This window comes from Ornithodoros turicata, chromosome 1 (genome assembly GCF_037126465.1).
Source record: "Ornithodoros turicata isolate Travis chromosome 1, ASM3712646v1, whole genome shotgun sequence".
Taxonomy (NCBI): Eukaryota; Metazoa; Arthropoda; class Arachnida; order Ixodida; family Argasidae; genus Ornithodoros; species Ornithodoros turicata.
The window spans coordinates 219458981-219475710 of record NC_088201.1 but is presented as its reverse complement, the minus strand read 5'-3'; the positions used below and the strand labels follow the sequence as shown (position 1 = coordinate 219475710).

At 46.3% G+C, this 16730-nt stretch overlaps 1 long non-coding RNA gene and 2 other non-coding genes across 3 annotated transcripts; all 3 read left to right on the top strand.

Annotated features, from left to right (window-relative positions):
* The first annotated feature begins 1823 nt into the window (after positions 1 to 1823).
* LOC135376699 (uncharacterized) lies at positions 1824 to 2444 on the top strand. Its single transcript, XR_010417813.1, has 2 exons — positions 1824 to 1965; positions 2298 to 2444. It is a non-coding gene; the product is annotated as an uncharacterized LOC135376699 (long non-coding RNA).
* Positions 2445 to 5392: 2948 nt separating this feature from the next.
* On the top strand, positions 5393 to 5464 carry Trnag-ucc (transfer RNA glycine (anticodon UCC)). Its single transcript has one exon. It is a non-coding gene; the product is annotated as a tRNA-Gly (tRNA).
* Positions 5465 to 11203: 5739 nt separating this feature from the next.
* On the top strand, positions 11204 to 11275 carry Trnag-ucc (transfer RNA glycine (anticodon UCC)). Its single transcript has one exon. It is a non-coding gene; the product is annotated as a tRNA-Gly (tRNA).
* Positions 11276 to 16730: the final 5455 nt, after the last annotated feature.

Below are 16730 nucleotides of genomic sequence, written 5' to 3'. Positions count from 1 at the left end.
CAGCAGTCAGCATTTTCACATTCTGAGTGACAAGTGCATCTTATACGAGATGCAGAATAGGAGGGTCAAATGCACGCACCCCCTTTACGTGGGCTTTGCCATTCTAGAGATATCCAAAGTCCGAATGTACAGCTTCATCTACGAGTCTCTCTTTTCTCGCTTGACGTGTCCAGTGCAATTGATCTATAGCGATACGGACAGCATAATTTTTTCTCTCACGTGTGAAAGCCTGGAAGAACAGCTCATGAAGATTGAGAATGAGTTAGATCTGTCTTCCTATCCACCGGACCACCCGCTTTTCAACGACGAGCACGCGAACCAGATGGGGTACTTCAAAGACGAGACGGGAGGTGGTGTTATTCAGGAAGTCGTAGCCATCCGAGCGAAAATGTACAGCATTCTCTTGGCTGGGTCACACAAACAGATCGCGAGAGCGAAGGGAGTTAAGAAAGACGTGGTGAGGAAACATTTATTGCACGAAGTGTACCGAGATTCTCTGTTCAATGAAAAGACAGTTTCTCAGAAGCAGTGCACCATCCAGAGTATAAAGCAAACAATGTACACCATTTCGAGACTCAAGAAGAGCTTGGTCCCCTACGACGACAAGCGCTATCTCGTGGATTCCGTACACTCCTTCCCTTATGGAAGCTGTGAATACGGTAAGCTTTCCTAGTGTTTTGACGCGTATAGGATTACGATAGTGCTCTCTCTTTGTGCAGCATCGGAAAACCCGGAAGAGAGCCCGAGAGCGTCGTCGTCAGGGATCGAGTAACCGCGGAACAAAGAGCTGCACGCGCATGTAATCGAGAATAAAAGTTGTAGTCGAGATATGCTTCTCTCTCTCTCTCTCTCTCGCAAACAGGAGAAGCAGGGGTCATCGTGGCAGTGCGGTAGCGGAATGGGTGCACGAAAAGAATGACCATACCGTCATCGTACTGGTACCGTGACCCGTGCAATGACGACGCTGCGATGAAGATTCCCCTTTTCTGACACGTCTGATCATCTCGTTCTGTTCGTTAGATCAGACAAGTCAGGGAGGGGGGAGGGGGCAGGCATCTATCGTCCAACTCCTTTGTTTGTATTCAATAAACATGTTTCAGTGAAAGAAAAGACAGAGTCTCGTCAACGTTATTCGGACTGTTTAATGCGTTGCATGTCAATAACTAAGCGGTATTTCAATAAATCAATGACAAAGTTGGCGATGTAGACTGCTTGCAAATGTCGCTGCTTCCGTAGAGCGTGCTTAATATGAGCGATGGCACGAGCGAGAAGGTCCACGATGTCTGCAGCGATGTAGTTGAATTCTGCGTTGGACAAGCTCACAAATTCGCTCATTAGTCCCAGGGGTCCGTCCGGAACCGTTATGCAGACGTTCTTGTAACGGGCGTAAATTCGACGCACCATCTCCTGCAGCGGCCCCGGCGAGATCTCTCCTATATTGCCAAAGCCTACCATGTCTATCACGTAGCGAAAAGCAGTGATGACGAGCTCGTTGCGGGGACTTTCGCTGTTGAAACATTCCTTCTCCACTTCTTCCCAAGAAGCGTGGGTGCGGGAACAATTTTGTAAAGAGTGGTAGCTGAACATATTCACGTAGTGATGACGCGAGCGCGGTGCGCGCTGCCTTTATACAGATAAACGCGCGCGCAAAGAAACGAGAGTAAAACCGGAAGTCAGAAGCCACCCGTCGCCGCTAGGAGCGCGCGCGCGCGCAGCGGAGAGCCGAAACCGAAAACACCCGCGGGCGGCGCAGAGAGAGCTAGGAGCGCGCGCGCGCGCGCGCATGCGCGGTCGGGTGGAGCAGAGGGCGCTAGGAGCGCGCGCATGCGTAGCACCCGTAGAGTGGCGCTTACGTCAGTCCACCTCTGGCTCTCGTTGGGAGAAGACGTGCGGTCGTTCGCTCCGTCGTCACTTGATCCCTGGCTGTCGACGAGAGCGGACGCTCCGTCGCAGCGGGGAAAAAAGGTGAGTGATTTACCGATGTTTGCGCGTTGTTTTACCGTGCTCGTGTTAAGCCTTTTCTCGCATGTTTAGACTTGTTTAGCGGTGTCCAAGCCTGTTGACGCACGTTTACCATCGTGTGGTTCCCGCCTTGTGTTAGCCGCGAAGTGTTGTGACGCTGTGGTTAGGCCTTGTCGATTGCCTTAAGCCTTTCCCCCCTATGTGTAGTGTTTTCTCCGTGCTGTTTAGCAGTAGCGGTTAGGCCTTTTCCCCGCGCTCTGGCATGCTTAGACTTGTCGAGCAGTGTTGCCATTTTTACGTGTCGCTAGTACTTTCATGTTCTCTTTCTCGTATAGAGCTACGATGCTGGCGCCATCTGGTGTGATGCCTTGGAACTAGCGTGCCACCTGCCTCTGCAACCGTCGTGCTCCAGTCGCCCGCACAGGCGGGATTTCTTCAAGATGGCGTCGTTGATTTTCAAATAAATCATTTCCTACTGTCTGCTTCCTTTCTATCTAGTTTTTTATTTCCTACAACCCGAGTTTTACACGGCAAGTATTGCACTGAGTCAGATTTTGCCAAATTTCAAAATTTTAAAAATTTAAATTTTTTTTAAAAATTTAAAGTAATTTTAAAATAATTTAAAGTAAAATGTGCAATACTTGCCGTGGATTTTCTGTGTAAATCTTGGGTTGTTACATTACTACTTTTCCTCGGTCGTATTTACCGCGTCCTACCCAATGCCAATTTTGCCGAACGTGTGGGAGCAGGCGACCCGGTTTACGACGTAGCCGTACTCAAATACCTGGCTTCTGAAGCGCTCCTGTCGACGGTCAACGGTGCTGCCTATAATGAGACGAGGATCATCCCCCATCGCCGCCTAGGGCTGGCCGTTCTCTGCTGGCAGTTTGTCTTTAACCTCTCCAGCGTCAACACACCATGTCGTGGAAAAGCAGGCACTAGCAAATGAATGAGGGAGACGCGGTCCATCGGACGAGTGTTCGAGTTTGTCCTCGGTCGTATTTACCGCGTCCTACCCAATGCCAATTTTGCCGAACGTCTGGGAGCAGGCGCCCCGGTTTACGTCGTAGCCGTACTCAAATACCTGGCTTCTGAAGCGCTCCGGTCAACGGTGAACGCCGTTGCCTATAATGAGACGAGGATTATCCCCTATCGCCGCCTCGGGCAGGCCGCGTAATTATCGCGTCTTACCCAATCCCAATTTTGCCAAACGTCTGAGAGCAAGCGGCCCGGTTTTTACGTCGTAGCCGTACTCAAATTCCTGGCTTCTGATGCACTCCCCGTCGACGGTCAACGCCGGTGCCTATACTGAGACGAGGATCATTATCGCGTCCTACCCATTGCCAATTTTACCGAACGTCTGAGAGCAGGCACCCTGGTTTACGTCGTAGATGTACTCAAATTCCTGGCTTCTGAAGCGCTCCCGTCGACGGTCAACGCCGCTGCCTATAATGTGACGAGGATCATCCCCAATCGCCGCCTCGGGCAGGCCGCGTACTTATCGCGTCCTACCCACTGCCAATTTTGCCGAACGTCTGAGGTACCATGTAGGCCATGTAGCACACGTGCACAGGTCGGTACCATGTACGTAACATGGATGGATTTTCCCACCTACTATTACGTGCCGGCGACCACGTCAGCTGATCGTAATCCACAGCGTTCCCGTAGCATATACGGGTCGCGTTTCCCTTCATTTGAGATTTCACTTCATTTCTTTCCTCTGAAAATGAATAGATCCCCCCCTCCCTGATGGGGTAACGTTGCTTCCTCCGCACCTCCGCACAGATCAAGCAACACCAGTGATAAGAGATATGTGTAAATTATTTTATGGTTTCAGTGAGACTCCTGCGTTAATGGCGACACATATTCTCATTACATTTTACTGCCATTGCAAATCGATCTCATGATAACGAGGCTCTCGAGAACCGTCCATTTCCCACAACGGTTCTCGACTCGCGAGGGATAGTGCTTGTTGCAAAAAATGTGCCTGCGACGCAAGTGTTACGTCATTCACACGTTAGAACCAGCATTTAAGGAATGTATTTCATTTTGAGGAGGGTGAAACAAAGTGCATGCAATGTGCAAAGTGTATAGGTGTGTTCGGGTGTTGAGATAACTCATTGTTTCTGTAACCTTTAACACAACTCGTTACGTTTCAGTTTCAGTAACTCGCTGAGGAACTTGCTCCTTTTTTGGTAGCTGCCTCTACACAATCAATATGGAAGATGAAAAAATGTGTTAACTCGCTGACGAATGTTATGACACAGATGACATTATCAATCAACCAACGAAACAAGAAAGGCACAGCTCGTGTCTTTCAGGCAGAACTAAAGTGTCCACGTGTGTGGACATTAGTGGTAGGGATTATCAAAGTCATGAACTCAGTTTTTACCTTGCAAATATAAAAGCGTATCATTCTGTGCACTTTATACGACCTTTCTCTTTGCATCCTTCTTTTGTACATCGAGTCGCAGGGTACAGAATATAGGGAATGCCCGTCCTTCCGTCTGTCTCGATTACGACCTACTAGATGATGACGACCATGTCATAGGCACCCCTTCCCAGCGCCGCATTTGGAACCTAGCGGAGACCCTACTCATCGGCCCGGTTATTGCTTCCTCAATTTCGGCAATACTTTAGCTTAGCTTAGTATTTTTGTACAAGCGGTGGATGTCCCCCATGAGGAGGCTCCTTTCTAAAGTTGATTATAATCATTATTCAACACGTTTTCATAGGAGCTGTTGGCGTCGTCTGCTACGGTAGTCCTACGTCCGCTTCTGCGCGTTCAAAATTCAAATTTTCATTGTCCAATCGTGATGTAGATCCCGCGGGCTGGTGAGTAGCGCCCCTAGCGAATCGTGCGGACAAGCTCCTCATTGGAGCTGTCGATAATGACATGCTCGTTATAATCTAGTAGGTCGTGATCTAGATTTGGTAGTGGAGGAGGTCTCGTTTGATCGCTTTCTGCGTCCTTTGACTTGGCTCGGCTTTTGGGGGTGATGCAGAAGATACCCAGCTTTCCTCCAACAGCGCTCCCTTTTTCTGGGCGGGCCATTGATATCATCAATTGAAAATGCATATAGTATGCATACATATACAAACCCAAACTTCGTATTTACATTATAACACATAGCAGAGAAGCCTTACTCATATTCGTAGGGAAATTGGGATCACCCACCGGCGGGAAAGGATAGGGACGAGATAATACGGATGAGTGCACGGAGGGGGAAGGGAACACGTCACTACGTCAACCGTCGAGTCGGTGGTATAGTGGCTAGCAAAGCTGCCTTCCAAGCAGTTGACCCGGGTTCGATTCCCGTCCGACGCAAGTTCAAGCTTTTGTCTGTGTTACATTACAGCTTCGACGGCGGAATCAGTGGAGATGGAAGTGCACGGAGAGGGAACGGAACATGTTACTACATCAACCGTCGCGTCGGTGGTATAGTGGCTAGCATAGCTGCCTTCCAAGCAGTTGACCCGGGTTCGATTCCCGGCCGACGCAAGTTCAAGCTTTTGCCTGTGTTGTATTAAAGCTTCGACGGCGGAATCAGTGGAGATGGAAGTGCACGGAGGGGGAACGGAACATGTTACTACATCAACCGTCGCGTCGGTGGAAGGTTACAAAATGATTCTGCCAACGATTCCATCAGGTACTGTAGCGTTAAATACCGTTTTTCTACATGCTGATCCAACTGGGAGGCCATACAACATTGGCCATTTTAGTGACGCTTTGAAGGGCAAAGTTGTTCGGAGCGAGGTCACATCGGTCGGTCCGTTTCTGTTCAACCACCTTTGGGCCCTGACCTTTAGTAGCGTGAGTGCAAAGGATAAGTTTCTTAATCTCAGCGAAGTAGCGGTGAAAGAGATACGATGTGTGCTCATTGATCCGCATAAGAAAGAGCTTCATATCAAAATGCATTGGCTCCCTTAACATGTACCTGACGAGGCAATCGAAGCAGCGCTTGAAAGATACGGCGTTGTGACAAACATTGTCAGAGAAAAGTGGAAGGACTCATTCTTTGAAGGAGCTGAGTCGACGACTCGGCAAGTGGTAATTACACTGCAAAATGGTGTAACTGCGGACAGCTTGCCGCACCAGATGTATGTGTGCGGTTGTCAAGTTCTTGTGGCAATACCAGGGCGACCGCCATTGTGCCTACGGTGTAAAGGCGTGGGGCACATTAGGAAGCAATGTCACACCCCTTGGTGCAAAACGTGTCGCCGTTTTGGACACGAGGAAGATGAGTGCGTTGGGACATACGCGTCAAGGGTTCGTCAACAACATGGAAGCCAGGACAGTCAGCACAACATGGAATGCGACGACGATGCTGATGGAGCTGCACCTGTTGCCGCTCCTGTTCCTTCGTCTGCTGCTGCACCTGCTGCGGCGACAGTAGCTTCCCAAGCAGGCACGCCCGTTGCTCCAGCAATGGGTGACCCTCAACAAGAAGAGGAGAAAAGCGTTCTCCAGGAGCGTCAAGATACAGCCTCGTCGGGTTTAGAAGGATCTGGAAATGAAGCGACCGAAGAGATAGAAGATGATTTCTGCATCACACCAAAGAGGAAGAAGGGAAGGAAGTCGGCGCCGGCGACAATGCCTCCGAAGATTGTTGAAGTGGACCGCTCTGTTCTTGACGATATTGGGTTTTTGTCAGCATAGTGTGTTGGGGAGATTGGATTACCTCAGTGTTGTGTTAGCAGGATGCGCAGCTAGATTCCTCCAAAGTCGGTAAGCTTAAGCTGCTCTTCCAGTTCACTAAAGTGATTTCATAAGTGATTTGATTTGATAAGTAAATACAGGGTGTGTGCAGAAAAACATGACCCGCATTTTTACATGTAACTTGTTGTCTACTTAGCCGAGGAACTTCCGGTGGCGCACGACGGCGTATTTATGCGTGCGAAAGCTACAAAAAAATCCTGGAAGCCATACTCAATGTAAAAAAATAAACAAAGCGCGAAAACATGGGCTTCCATGCATTAGAATAGGGCGGTCATGACACTGCATGGTAGTGTATTTCGGTCTCATAAGAGTTATGTGCAGGCACCGCTAGGGGCACTGCCGATTAGCATCCATGTGGGATATCGTTTCGATTTATGCACCGATAGCTCCCCTAGCGGTACTTGAACACAACTCTCCTACGTGCACCATGTTGCCCTTTCATATACACCCTGTTGCCCACCATGTTGTCCTATTCTGATGCACGGAAGCCGACGTTTTCGTTGTTCCGTTTATTTTTTAAGCTGGGTATGGCTTCCACAATTTTTCTACAGATTTCGCACGCATAAATGCGCCATCGTGCGCCACCGGAAGTTCGTTAGTTAGGTAGGCAACAAGATATGTGCCAAAATGCGGGTCATGTTTTTCTGCACACACCCTGTACATAATCACTATTGAAGCATAGAAATCATGGCTGTGGGTCATTTGGTCATTGCAACCCTTAATGTTAGAGGGTTGAACTCTAAAAAGAAACAATACCAACTCAGAAGGCTACTGGATGGGTTTCCTCAAATTGACATTCTTGCTATTCAAGAGACGAAAATTGAGTCCCAGCGGGACACCGAACAAATGCTATCGCAGTATTTCATGAATCAATACGAAGTGCTCGTTAGCCATTCCATTGGATATTCTGCTGGTGTCATGCTTTTCATTAAGAGAAGGCTTTCCTATACCCATGTATACCATGCCGTAGATGCAGATGGTAGGTCAGCAATGCTAGATGTAGACATTAGGGGGGAACTTTGGAGGTTTTTAGTCGTATATGCTCCAAATGATAAGAATCAACGCTGTGCGTTCTTCGAATCGACCAGACAATATTTTGATGACCAATATAACATGGTGTTTCTGGGAGATTTTAATTGCGTCCTCTCAGCGAGTGACAGAACCACGTTCCGAAATCTTGAAGGTGATAGTGCCGAGTGTCTGCAATACATTGTAGAAACTCATAATTTGATTGATGCTGCAGAATATAGTACACCAGACACAATTAAATACACACATTTTCAAAGGAACTCACACGCTAGATTGGATCGCATATACTATTCCGCCAACAAACTCAGAGAGGTGACGAAATACCAAGTCTTCCCAGTCCACTTCAGCGATCATTGTCTCGTAGTGGCAACAATTGGAAATCCCGAAACGGCCCAAGACACTCCAAAGACGTGGAAGCTATGGAAAATGAATTCGAAGCTTTTACAGGACTCTGTTTTCGATGATTACATACGACGAAAGCTTGCATGTCTTGCCCAGGATCCCTTAGGCTGGGCTGAAAAGTGGGAAATCTTCAAGCAGGAGGTTAGAGGTTACGCGATTGAGAGGAGTAATATAATAGCATATCAAGGAATGTGTGAAGAAACCAAATTGAAAGAAGCTCATCGCAGTCTGGTACAGCTTGATGCGAAAAACCCAGGCACATGTTTTGACGATATAAAGGAAATCGAGCTCCGGCTCGGCCTTTTCAGCGAACATAGGTATGAAGGCGCAAGGGTTAGATGTCGAACAAAGAGATATTTGCCGGATGAAACGCCAAACAAAAGCTATTTGGCAACAGAGAGGAAGCAGACGCGTAGTGGGCGCATTGAAAGTTTAGAGCACGGGGGTAAAGTAGTGGGTGACTCTGAGAAAGTGAGGGAGATATTCGTCGATTACTATAAGAGTTTGTTTGGACAAACAGCACGAAAAGTCGATGAGAGTTTGATAAATAGGTACATTGCAACCATGCCAAAGCTAAGTGAGGAGGAGAAAGAAATGTTAGGGTCAGACATTGCAGCAACAGAACTACAGTGTGCAATCAAAGAGTTAGCTTTCAACCGAACTCCCGGGCCGGATGGCTTGGGAGCGGAGTTCTACAAGAAGTACGTAGAGCTGCTCACGCCTGTTTTACTTAATCTTTATGCAGAAGCGGAGGAAAAGGGCATTTTTTCTCTCAGTTTTCGGAGGTCGCACACTGTATTAATCCCGAAGAAAATAGCTGAGGGGTCCACTCCGAAAGTGACTGACTATAGGCCTATTACCCTCTGCAATGTGGACTACAAAATTTTCGCTAAAGTGCTTGCTGCACGTCTGCAATTTGTGTTGCCCCATCTAGTAGGGGAACATCAAACGTGTGCCATCAAGAATAGAAGAATACAAACCAATATACATCTAGTTCGTACGGTGTTGGACTGGTGCAGATATGAGGGTGGGCATGTGGCGATGCTACAGTTGGATCTTTCGAAAGCTTTCGATAGAGTTTGTCATACATACCTGTTCGCATTGCTGCGTCATGTCAACATGGGAGATAGGTTTGTAAATCGCATCCAGTTGTGCTACAAACTAGTTGCAACGAGCCTTGTGGTGAATAGATTCATTGCCACCCCGATTGCGCTTGGAGCTTCGGTCCGGCAAGGTTGTCCTTTATCGCCTTTACTTTTCGATTTGTACTTAGAACCGTTGTGTAGACACGTAATCTGTCAGTATGACGTTCATGGCTTTCAGCTGGGTGGTGTTGAAGTTAAAGTTGTGGCTTATGCAGATGACGTTGCGTTCTTGGTGAAAGATAAGAGAAGTGTCGAAAAAATAATGGAGCAGGTCGACTTGTTTTGTGCAGCTTCTGGAGCTCAAGTAAACAAAGAGAAGTCTTTAGGAGTATGGTGTGGGCTTTGGGGTTCAACTCCAGAAATATTTTGCAATATCAAGTGGCAGACGAGCAACCCGGACTACCTGGGGGTGCCATTACACGCAAGTAGAAACACAAACAGGATGTGGTCAGAAAGAATTGATAAGATGAAAAAGCATGCATTCACTTGGAGAGGCAAGGAACTGTCAATATTCCAGCGGGCTTCAGTTTGCAATGTGTTTTTGGTGGCGAAAATGGTATACATTTTGCAAGTACTTCAGTGTTCCCGTAAAATCGTACATGCATGCCATCGCGTGTTTGCCACCACGATATGGTGCTCAACATTTGAAAGAATGCGCCGAGAAAACTTTTTCAAGAAAGTCAAGGATGGAGGTTTAGGTCTACAGCACTTGTTTGTAAAGCAGCTAATTATGAGACTCTGGTTTTATAGGCAGTCTGTGCACCCCCTATTAGACGCCGTGAAGAGAGCAGTAGCCTACAACTATATGCCTGATATATATGTTGGCTTCCACGAGCAAGGCTTTCAGTTGACAGGGTTTTATCAGGAGGTCGTGGACTGCGTCAACTTTCTAAAAGTCAGGTTTACCCCAGATTAACTCTTTTCGGTTTCAAAGAAAGTGTTGGCAGCCCATTTGATAGATACCTTGTTTCCCGTGCCAATTTACCTGCAAATTCCGTCTGAGTGGCCTGGAGCGGACGTTTTACACAGGGTCAAACGCATGCACATAAAGCCGAATATGAAAACATTCTTTTTCAAGCTTCATACATCAACGCTCTCTGTGAAAGCATGGTTGGAACAGAAAGGCATATATGTTCCATGGTCTGCCAACTGCAGGTTTTGCAAAGTTCCTGAAACCGTTGACCACATCTTTCTTGATTGTACGGAAGCACAGTTTTTCTGGGATGACATACAGATTAAAGTACTGAATAAACGCCTCTCTCTGAACCCACATACAATCAGATTCCTACCTTTACATCCGAATGAAGATATACGCTACGATATTATCATGCTGATAGCTATGTATTGCTTGTGGAAGCTGCGTATGGCAGACAGAAATGAAGAGCCATTGGCGTCGCCCATGCAGTATTTTAAAGTAGAAATAACGCAGCTGAAGCTATGCTGCATGCAGCATTTGGAAGCACCACCGTGGTTAGAGCATCTGTGTGAATCGCTGTCCTCTATGTAAATTATTACTCTCTGTGTGTGACGTGTTTAACCTGTGCGTTGTGTACCATGTATTTTTTTCTATCCTGTGTGTATGTAAATTTTTACTCTCTGTATGTGACCTGTGTAACCTGTGTGTTGTGTACAATGTATTTTTTTTGTATCCTGTGTATTTGGATGCTACGGTGTGCATCATTCATTCATCATACATCACTCATTAACACTGTACAGTCATAGCTTATTTTAATGTTTGTAAATAAACGTGAGTACCTGGTGGAAAAAAAAAGCGTCGGTGGTATAGTGGCTAGCATAGCTCCCTTCCAAGCAGTTGACCCGGGTTCGATTCCCGGCTGACGGAAGTTCAAGCTTTTGTCTGTGTTGTATTAAAGCTTCGACGGCGGAATCAGTGGAGATGGAAGTGCACGGAGGGGGAACAGAACATGTTACAACATCATCCGTCGCGTCGGTGGTATAGTGGCTAGCATAGCTGCCTTCCAAGCAGTTGACCCGGGTTCGATTCCCGGCCGACGCAAGTTCAAGCTTTTGTCTGTGTTGTATTAAAGCTTCGAAGGTGGAATCAGTGGAGATGGAAGTGCACGGAGGGGGAACGGAACATGTTACTACATCAACCGTCGCGTCGGTGGTATAGTGGCTAGCATAGCTCCCTTCCAAGCAGTTGACCCGGGTTCGATTCCCAGCCGACGCAAGTTCAATCTTTTGTCTGTGTTGTATTAAAGCTTCGACGGCGGAATCAGTGGAGATGGAAGTGCATGGAGGGGGAAGGGAACATGTTACCACATCAACCGTCGCGTCGGTGGTACAGTGGCCAGCATAGCTGCCTTCCAAGTAGTTGACCCGGGTTCGATTCCCGGCCGACGGAAGTTCAAGCTTTTGTCTGTGTTATATTAAAGCTTCGACGGCGAATTCAGCGGAGTGGATTCGTATTTTAGCGAACACTGCGTCGTTTCAGTAACATTACGCAACACGAGACCGGAACGCAAACAACGAAATGGATGGGAAACATGGCAGCTAAATGTGGACACTCCTTGGAGGTAAGAAACTTACAAATTTTGTAGACAAAATTTGTAGACACAAACAGACGAGAGTGCTGAAATTATGACAGGACAATCCAGCTGGAGCGAAGCATCGGAAGCAGTGGCGTAGCCACGGGGAGGCTAGGTGGGGCTCGAGCCCCCCCCTACCTGCCAATGACCGACCTGCACAAATCGTGCAAATCGGAGGAGAACATAATATATGGGGGAACAAGTGTGACGATCGCGAAAGTTCTTGCAGTTCATGGCGTCTGTCTTAGAAGCACTCTTGAATGGTTTTCAAAGTATGAGCTTTTCAAAATGCTTCCAATCTCGTGACACCACCTCATTGGTCATGACAGCCTATACATGTAATCGTATTGTGAACGTCCAAATCAACTATTTTCGTTCCTTTTTTTTCATCCTCAGTTTGCAGTGTGCAGTGTGTGTTGTCGCACACAGGATCAGCGGGGGGGCGGGCGAGTTTTCGGATCGAGACGCCCCCCCCCCTACCTTGGAGGTCTGGCTACGAAACTGATCGGAAGAATTCAAGGTTAAGCTACGAGCATTCGCAATAGAACGCAGCAACATGCTGGCCTTCGATGCAAAACACCGAGAAAAAGAACTGGAGTACAACCTGCAAAGACTGATAGAGATTGAACAAAGAAATTCAGGGGCTTTTTTTGAACGGATAAAAACGCCAAACGTTGGAACGGAATTTAATAGCAGACCACAAATATGAGGTGGCAAAGGTGAGCTCATGGTTACAATAATATCTGCCAGACGAGACGCCCAGCGAGTGTTTTTATGAAATTAACAAGAATACTTCATAATGAAAATAGCTACTGTGGTAGAAGAAGACAGCCAAATCATATCTTATCCAGCGAAAATAAAACAAAGAACACTTTCGAGGAATACTATGCTCAACTGATAGGAAGAACGATAGACAAACGAGATTCGGGTGTGAAAGAATGCCTATGAACACGTGTTCCGCAGTTGTCGAGTGATAATCAAGATATTCTTGAAAGACCTTTATCACTTGATGAAGTTAGACAGGCATTAAGTACACTGAAGAGGAATCGGACACCCGTTCCGGATGATATCGAGGCGGATTTCTATATCAGGTATATACATTATATATCAGTGATAGTACTGCAAATATATCCTGGAGCGGAGGCAAATGGAGTGCCACCCCCCCTCTTTCAGAAAGTCCCATACTGTACTTATTCCAAAGCAAGTGCCCGAAAGAAAAGTGCCTAAGGTGATAGACTACGGGCCGATAACTTTGTCGAGCGTAGACTGCAAGGTGTTTGCCAAGGTACTAGCATCGAGACTCCACTCTGTTGCGAGAGGACTTGTGGGAGATCATCAGATATGCGCCATTAGGAAGGAACATTCAGACGAACATTCATGTTTTACGAAATATGTTCGACATTGGCAGAACGCAATGAGATCACGTAGCAGTGCTGCAAGGACACTGGACGAAGGCATTCGAAAGGGTTTGTCACCTCTTCTTGTTCACAGTAATGGAAGCAATGAAATTTGAGCCGGCTTTCACGGTTCGCGTAAGACTGTGTTATTTGAATGTGACAACGAAACTAATTGTAAATAATCAGTGTACAAATCCAGTGCCAGTACGTTCCTCCGTACGGCAGGGATACCTAATTGTCCCCACTGTTATTCCACCTGTGTTGTGAAGCACTTTGTTAGACAGCACCATAGGATGTGTAATTGTGTGTGTCTTCCTTTAATGGAACTGCAAGATATGCAGTAACGTGTGACACAAGGCAGAGTACAGGATCGAGCACTTATTGTACCTATAGAGAAAGGGTGGAAAAATCAGTGAATTCTCTTGAACCTGAAGTCGGCCCAGGGCGCATACTAACCCCCCTGTTTCCCCACTCCTTCCTGCTCTCCTCTCTCCACCTGTCAAATTATTTGCAGTATTAAAGCGAACTATATCTCAATATCTCATTTTATGCTCTCAACAAACATGCCTGCACATAGAAACATGTCCTAACAAAAGGTAGGTGATTTCACATTGCTCAGTAATTGTCACACGTTCGCAGAGAGTTTGTGTCAATGTGTTTATCCCCCCATGTTGCCTGCATTTAACCTCATGAAAGCGTCATAGGGCCCACCAAGGCAGACAGCCGTGTAGTTTCGTCATCAACAGCTTTGGAGGGAGTGAATGAATTACTATTATTCAGGCCAGTTCGGACTTGGCGACGCCCGATGCCACATTGCGAGCGAGCGGCAGAGGAGAGGCACATTTCCGGCGCCCGGTCATAGCGGACGATTATCATGCTCCCACCCATATAAGGGCGACGAAAACCTTCTATTTTTGTAACTACTAGAGATAGGACGAATCCAGAATTTTGCGAATCCGAATCCAAGGAAGGTTCTTCGAATCCACGAATCTTACGAATCATCTTTTGAAAACAGTTTAAAACGCTAAAAAATAAAACTTCTACTGAAAAGTGTTTGGAAGCAGAATTTAACTATCACACCAGCTCAGCGTGTATTAACGCGGGGTCGTCATCACATCGTTGGAAGCGGTCAACAGAGTACGAGCCCTCATGTAAAAAACTGCGTGTTTTACTGCGGTATTATCTAATAAAAATAATTACCGAGATTGAAATACGTCCAAAATGGCGCAGAGATAGAGCAAACGCGTTCTTTACGAAGGTTTGGCCGCCGATCACGGACGCGACGATCTTTAAGGTCATGTGTGCGGTGACCTGTGAGCAGAACACATTGCGTTCACCCACGACGCTTTCGTCTATAGAGCAATGCAGTGAATGCCACCCCTGTGTTCCACCACAGTGGCATTCCGTCGGCCAAAGCGGACGAAAAATGAAGAGGCGTGGCCTTTCTGTGGCGCCTTAGTGGTCGCCCGTATATCGAATTCAGTGGAGATGGAAATGCATGGAGGGGGAGGAAATATGATATTACATCAACCGTCGCGTCGGTGGTATAGTGGCTAGCATTGCTGCCTTCCAAGTGGTTGACCCGGGTTCCATTCCCGGCCAACGCACGTTCTACCTTTCGTCTGTAGTATATTAAAGCTGTGAGATCGAATTCAGTGGAGATGGAAATGTATGAAGGGGAACGAAACGTGATATTACATCAACCGTCGCGTCGGTGGTATAGCGGCTAGCATAGGTGCCTTCCAAGTGGTTAAACGGGGTTCCATTCCCGATCGACGCACTTTCTAGCTTTTGTCTGTAGTATATTAAAGCTGTGAGATTGAATTCAGTGGAATGGAATGTGTGGAACTTTTAATGAAAAGCATGTGTATTACCAGTGCACATGGGAAGAGCCCTACAATATCATAATCCAGGTTGACAGTTCCACAGTATCCAATTACAGTACAGATCCCGAATTTTTAATGAAAAGCATGGGCAATTCTGGTTGACATGAAAATAAATATATATTTTAATGAAAGGGATGGGTAGTACCCACTGACATAGGAGTGGTCCCAAAACAACCCCAAAAAATCACGAAAGCTGCGAATAGTCAAGTGGATTCCATTGTGTGACAAGGGGATTAAATCGAGTGAAATGACGATAAAAATTATAGAAGGATTAATTGTAATGGCAAAGGAATTAAATGTTGTGCGATAAGGATTAAAATGTACAAGATAATTAATAACGACAGAAAAAGCTGCTCCTTAGATTGTGTTAGGTTAGGTAAGGTTAGGTTGGGTTGGGTTGGGTCAGGTAAGGTTATGTTGGGTTAGGCTAGGTTGGGTTGGGTTAGGCTAGGTTGGGTTGGGTTAGGTTAGGTTACATTAGGTTAGGTTTCGCTGGGTTAGATTGTTAGGTTACGTTGGGTCAGGGTGGTTAAGGTTAGGTTACATTGGATTAGGTAAGGTATGTTTGGGTACATTAGGTTGGGGTTGGTGTGGTTAGGTTAGGTTAGGTTTGGGCAGAATAAGTTACATTGAGCCCTTTGTTTCTTTTGCTGTTTGGTGAGCAGGTAATCACTAACCAAAATGTGCTTATAGTCCTTAGGCTATGCTAGGTCATGTTAAGCTGGGTTAGGTTAGGTTACATTGGGTTAGCTTAGCTTAGGTTATGTTGGCTTACGTTATATTCAGGTTGGTGTAGTTTAGTTTGGTTACGTTAGGTACAGTTGGGTTGGATTAGGTTAGATTGCCTTGGGTTACATCAGCTTAGGTTAGCTTGGGTTAGGTTTGTTGTTCAGTAATCACTAACCCCAATGTCCTTCTATTCCTTAGGTTATGCTAGGTCATGGTTAGGTTAGGGTAGCTTGGGTTCGGTTACCTTTGGTTAGGTTAGGTTGGGTTAGATTATTTTCGGTTAGGTTAGGTTAGCTTAGGTCAGGTTAGGGTAGGTTGGGTTAGGTTAGCTTGTGGCAGGTTAGGCTAGGTTGAATCCTCTGTTTCTTCTGGTGTTTGTTGATCAGGTAATCTATAACCACACTGTCCTTCTGGTCGTTACATTATTCTAGGTCATGTTAGGGTGGGTCTTATGTTGGGTCTTACGTTGGGGTACATTGCCATGATGCCCTTCTACAGGTTTTCCCGTCGTTATGCCTCATATTATACCCTTATACCCTCATATGCCTATTTCCTTGTTTATGGGTATAAATTGACTTTTTTATGACTATGCCTACTCTATGCACACTATAGGGTGGTAAGGGGCCACCTCCAAGATTTATGACCTGTTTTGACTATTTCCTGGTTTACAGCCATAAATTGACTTTTTTGTGACCATGCCTACTCTATGCACTGCCATGGAATACTATGGGACTACCTGCATGATTTATGACCTGATATGACTATTTCCTATTATTCGCTATTATATTGTTTTGACTATTTCTTCATTTACAGTCATGTGTTGAATTTCTGTGACTATACCTACTCTATGCACTACTATGGGATGGTATGGGACTACCTGCATGATTTATGACCTGATATGACTATTTTCT